Below are 6,064 nucleotides of genomic sequence, written 5' to 3' on the forward strand. Positions count from 1 at the left end.
AATGATCTACAGACACAAACGGTTTTTTGTAGGCTGAAATGGGGCCTAATGAGGATGGACATGCTTTCAGAGTCAGCCTCAAGTGGCCACTCAGGGAACTGCAGTTTTGGCTCTTCTGTGTTTGCTACATTTTTTTAGCCCTAGAGATATCTGCTTAATTAAAACAGATAAGAGAGCTGTGACTATGACTTCACATTAATTGGGCATTGGCTTTAAAGGTTTAGTGAATGTTAAAATAAGGGTTTGGCATTTTGTGATATTAATTTATTCACTTTCTTGCTGAGTGCTTAACAACATCTATGCCTCTCTGATGTAAGAGTTGTATCAATCTTCTCATCATTTTTTTTTTAGCAAGAAAGCTAATTAGTCTATACTATAGAATCAAAATATTAATATGAAACTCCTGATGTTTGTGTTCAGTGTGGTGGTTTCTCATCATGTCATTTACTGCAGAACAGAAGAAGCAGAAATATCTGGTTTTGAATGATCCAGTTTGTGTGTGACAGAAAGTATTTCCAAGCTGTCGTTCCCTCTCCGTGTCCAGCTCCGAGGCTGAATCCGAGGATCAGCCCAGCTAATTTGGAGCAGGTGATGTGGGGAAGTTATAATTGTGCTTTTGTTCACACATTCACAGCTGACAATGTACCACCTGCCACTGTGTGAAGCGTGTGCAGATTATATACCGCCTGTACTTGCCATGTGATTTTCACCCAGGAATATCTGTAACACATCTCATCAACTGAGATATTAATTTATGTTTTTCAAAAGGCACATTAGAGATTCAGAACACAAGCGTCTCTAATTGTAGCACATTTCAAGCTGAATGTAAATGTATTAATACATTACCAGGTCAGGTTGACTTGTGAAACTATAGGTTTGACTGTGTAGGAGTGCTTCATGTCACTGTCATGTGAAGTGTGGCTGCTGGAGTTCATTATCATGATCCTGGCCCCATTCAGGCGGCTGTATTTTTAGACGAGCTATTTGAAAGGGATGAGGTGAATCACCTGCAGCTTTCTTTTCAACAATAAAATGACCTGTCCTGTTTGAGCCTGCTGGTTGATTGACACAGTGTTGAATCTGGCCCTGAAAAAGGCGACTTCTTAAAACAAGACGTCATTAAACAGACTCCTGTCATTTTAAACCTGGACCCTATTATTCATATTTTTGGGGGTCTAAATGAGTGATATTTACAAAAAGTAAAATTATAATTCCTCTACTGCATCGCGTCAGTCTACAGCTGTGAGACAGGCTGTAATGGCTGTGATGTAATGTAATCCGCCCAATCAAAGGCTCCGAATATTTTTCACTCATGTGCTTTACTTTGGAAAATGTGCGAACATCATCGAACAGGGGCTGCATGTGAGTTTCTCTGCTTCATATTCTTTTCTGCTTGCCCCAGTTGTCTGTATTTTGTCGACCTCTTTTTGTGTTTGTATTACAGATACTAGCTTAAAATGTTGAAGTGATATCAGCTCAAAGCGGTCACCATTAAGCAGAGGTGGAAGTAACACATTACTGTAATTGAGTAGCTTTCTCGTGTACTCGTACTTTTTTGAGTATTTTCAAAGTCATTTTACTTTTACTTCAGGATGTTTGAAATGAAGTAAAGCAATTCGCTACATTCGTACAGCCATCCATTACTGAGTAAAATATTTATCTAAGGATATTGCGAGTTAGAAAGAAAAACTGACTTGGACCAGACACCACTCAAATGCATCGCATCAAAACTGGCCAATCAGATTAGTCGTTGAGAACTCCAGCTGTGAGCCACATGCAATTTGGACAATGTCCTGAGCTGATCCTCTGCACATTTTCTGGAGTTCGTATGACTTTATAGTCTATGAACATTAGAGAAGATATCCCTGCAAAGAGAGCAGAGGTAGACCTTTTTGTTCAGGTAAGATTAATTTTAAACTTTCTAAACTAACAGGCGTTACATCGCTCTCTTCACAGCCACCAGAGATTTTTACCTTTCAGAACTCGCAAGCTGCTGGTCCATCACTGACTGAAGCACTAAGTCTGTTTGTGTTATTGTGTGACTTTGGTGGTTTAAATTGTTAGCCTGGGTGGCACGGTGGTCCAGTGGTTAGCGCTGTTGGTTTGAATCCCGGTTCAGACATAGTGGGCCTTTCCATGTGGAGTTTGCTTGCTCTCCCTGTGCATGCGTGGGTTCCCCCCGGGTACTCCTGCGTCCTCCCACAGTCCAAAGACTTGCTCGGTGGTGACTCTAAATTGCCCGTAGATGTGAATGTGAGCATGAGAGGTTGTCTGTCTCTGTGTGTCAGCCCTGTGATTGACTGGTGATCAGTCCAGGTGTAACCCCGCCTCTCGCCCAATAACAGCTGGGGTTGGCTCCCAGCTGGATTGATGGAAATTGTATTTAAGCTTGGGTCCAACACGATGTTTGTTTAACACACAATAGCACAAAAAAAATTAACAGATTGAGGCGACTGCAACTCCTGCGTACCACAAGATAACATTACTATGCTTTGCAAAGTGTGTCAGCTTTAAAGAGAGCGATGTAATGGCTGTTTCTGGTTTCAGAACAAGGATAAAAACTCTGTAGAGAAAGGCCTTTCTCTGTGGTGGGGAACACTTAGAATATAATTCTGAGCAAAAATGAACTTTTAGTGGATATAATTTGATCATCAGGGTTTATGTTTCAGCCGTTACAGCCGATTCATGGCTGTTGGGTGAACTAACCTACTGCCGCTATTCCTAATGTATCTATGAGTCAATCAGATCCAGGTTTAAAATGTCAGAATTCCCCTTCATGCTGCTTGTTGACACAATGTTGCACAAGGCCCTGAACTTATGACCTTACCAATGTTGTCAAAAAGGATATTGCTTCCCTCTTAAAAACGTACGTCCTAAAAACCTTTGTTTCCAGAAAGGAGTAGATAGCAGCTCCAGTGTGACACAACTTCATCTCCCCCTTCCAGCCTGAGCACCCTGAAAAAAAGCGACTTCATCAACAATAAAGAGGCTGACAGGAGCGTGATGCAGGCCCACGGTGAGCTGATCCGACAGGGCCACGGCAAACATCTCCGTGCTGATTTATTATCATTTTTAAAAGTAGGTCAATCAAAGCAGGAGAGGGAAGAGAGTTTAGACAACACGTTTTAGTGTTGGAAATTGTACAACTGAGATAATACAGAACCTAAAAATATACATGTAATTGTTTTGGAGCGGCACTATGCTCACATGCAAACCTATTTGATCAAACTAAAATATGTGCAGACGCCAAATGTGCAACATTAAAGTGACTCACATTGTGAACTCAGTCCAGACTCGTTGTTAGCGCTTAGAAACCCACTTTAGTTTCTCGGCTAATTGCCAATTAATTCATTAAGGAGCCTTTGCCTTAAAAGATTCCTTTCAGACAGAGATTTAAATACATTTTTCACTTTACCATGACCGTTGCCAAGCACTCAGTAATCAACCAGTCATTGCACAGATCTGTTTCAATACGTGATGACATTTAAAGGGCTGTTATTGCAATCAGCAAAGAAGTCAAATACCTTTTAAGGTGTAAAAAATGGGAAATAAATAATAAATCAGCCCGTCCTGACATATGCGATATGTTTACTGTGGAAGACGAGCAGCGGGAATCAGATTTGATGTTTCAAAGGGAGGATCATTAAAGAGAGCTAATGCTGTACATTGTCACAGTGTGATAACGATGACAGTTGTGTAGTTCTCTTTTGATTTGCAGCTGTTTTGAAGTAGGAGTCTGTCAGAGGCCCGTGTAACCTCGCTGCATTAATAATGATGACGATGATGTCGGCTCCTGCGTATGAGAGGTGGCACGGATAAGGAGACGTTGGGACAGGTCGATAAAGTCTCTGTACAGGTAAACAGACTATAGGTATTATAATGCACATGTATGTGTATGTGTTCTTTGTTTACATAGTCTGTAAACACTTGATGCAGAGCGTCTAAATATTTAATGGCACATAAAGGCCTTTTTTCTGGATATGCTGTGTTTGCATATTTAAATGCTTTTAAGGCTCAGCGAACAACCGAGTTGATGGCTCACAGCGGATTCAATAAAGTTGTGATTATGGGGAAGTATGGGGTTTTTGCAAATGGACTCCTTGAACATTTATCACTCATTTCACAGGGGCTATAATTCACTCTCCGGCCCATAATTTAAAAACACAATACACAGCACATAATGTAAATGCACACATACAGAGCGCAGGTCTTTGATGGATTTGTGCACGCAGCATTATAATTACTCTGGCTGCTGGAAGGACAGGATTTCCAGGGAAAGTGCCTGCATACAGCTGCAGAATGCCCCAGGTAAGCGTTCTCTTTCTTTGCCGTCTGTTCCAGTCAAGTTTACATCATGGTGGAGCTGGAAGCTGTGCAGGATCACTTTGATCACGTCTATGATCATGACCATGGAGGAATCACCAAACACGATAGCTTTGTCCTGCATTCAGTTCTGCCCTCATCCCTGGAAATGAAAGCAGCAGCAAAGGAGGTAGGGTGGTACTTTAAGGGGGGAAGGGGGTTCTTCTACGTCTTTGCCGTTTCTTTGACAGATCTTTGAAGTTATTTGTGTCCTCAGGCGAAGCAGAAGTACTGAGTGTGATAGCTTTTTATTCGCTGCAAGATTTAGCTTTTGTTTTGTTTCTTTCCTCGACTTTTTTCTGCAGCATAGCGTATTTTAGACACACTGATGGTAGCTGAGCCTAAGGGAGTTACAGCTTGTCTGCGTACAGAGTGCACTTCTTAGGTTCTCCGGGTTCTCGCTGTGAAGAGCAACATGACACTGTATGAACAGAGACGTTGAAAAGGACATGACGCTCAAGTTTATACAAGTGCGCTGAGAATTAGAAACATGGATAAGCATCTGCAGTTCTGGTAGCAACTCTGTAAAGTTTCACCGTGTATTGAGCTTAAGCCGAGACGAGATGATCACCTTGCAGTTAACTTCATTTTCACTCTGTCTTGTCTCAGTCTCTATTTGCAGACAGATGTCACAAAGCTGACGAGCATCCTTTTCTACATTCAGCGAGGAAACAAGCTATCAGTGAAGCCTTTATCTGAGAGTGTAGTGGCACTAAAGGAAAAGTCACTGATTCATCCACTTAATATCTGTTCAAAATGTTACGGGTATGGCCTTATTGTATGGGCAAAATACCAGAGACCCTTATAAGATTTAGAAATTATACCTTCCACATTTGAGTTTCATTCACACCCTATTTCAGCATAATAACTGTTGATGTTGTTGACAGACTGAAAAGCATTCCTTACAACTTTCTGCCATTCATATCATCCACCTATTCATGCTGAAATTTTACTCTTGCAATGGATTTGAGCTCGCTCTATCTGTGAAACTTTCTCCATGATATGAAGCAAGATAAGACATCTGAAACTTCACCAAAGATGCTGTTTAAACTTTATATATAATAACCAAAGCAGCCTCCGTGATTCTCATCCGAGAAAGAGGCTGAAAAAGGCTCAGAGAGAAAACAAAAAGCCTTGCAAAAACAAAAATGACCTCCACAAATCACACAGATGGAGATTCACACTGGACTTGTGTGTTTGACAACTGGTTACATCGGGTGGAAGTTTTACATTTGTGGACAGGGCTAATTCGTGCAGCAAACCTCAGCAACTAATACAAATTACTAGCAATTTCCAGGTAATACTGGTCCCACACGAAAGGGTTCCTCCTGCAATAGTTTTTGCAACCCAGTCTCACATCTAAATGTACAATAGCTACGTTGGTCCAAAAAAACGTATTAGTTTCACAATAACGGCTCTAAAATTCTGATGATGAGACGTTTTTTCCCCTATTCTTTTCTATGGGCCTGCGTCCCGTCACGTGACTGACGGGTTTCCCTTGGCTAAAACAGGAAACACATCGGACATTCCTTTGATCTTCAGTGGAAAATGTAATATGTTAAGATAGTTGGGGCATGGAAACGCGTTTTGATGACATTTCTAGCGACAAATGTACATTTGGATGGATTTGATCTTTGGTTTGTTAGTAATTACAAGATTCTTTCAGCTCTCACCAGAGAAATGTAGAAACGTTTTCTGCTGT

The sequence above is a fragment of the Semicossyphus pulcher genome, unplaced genomic scaffold (genome assembly GCF_022749685.1).
Source record: "Semicossyphus pulcher isolate SPU_LCO1_2020_fin unplaced genomic scaffold, fSemPul1.0.p SCAF_12, whole genome shotgun sequence".
Lineage (NCBI taxonomy): Eukaryota > Metazoa > Chordata > Actinopteri > Labriformes > Labridae > Semicossyphus > Semicossyphus pulcher.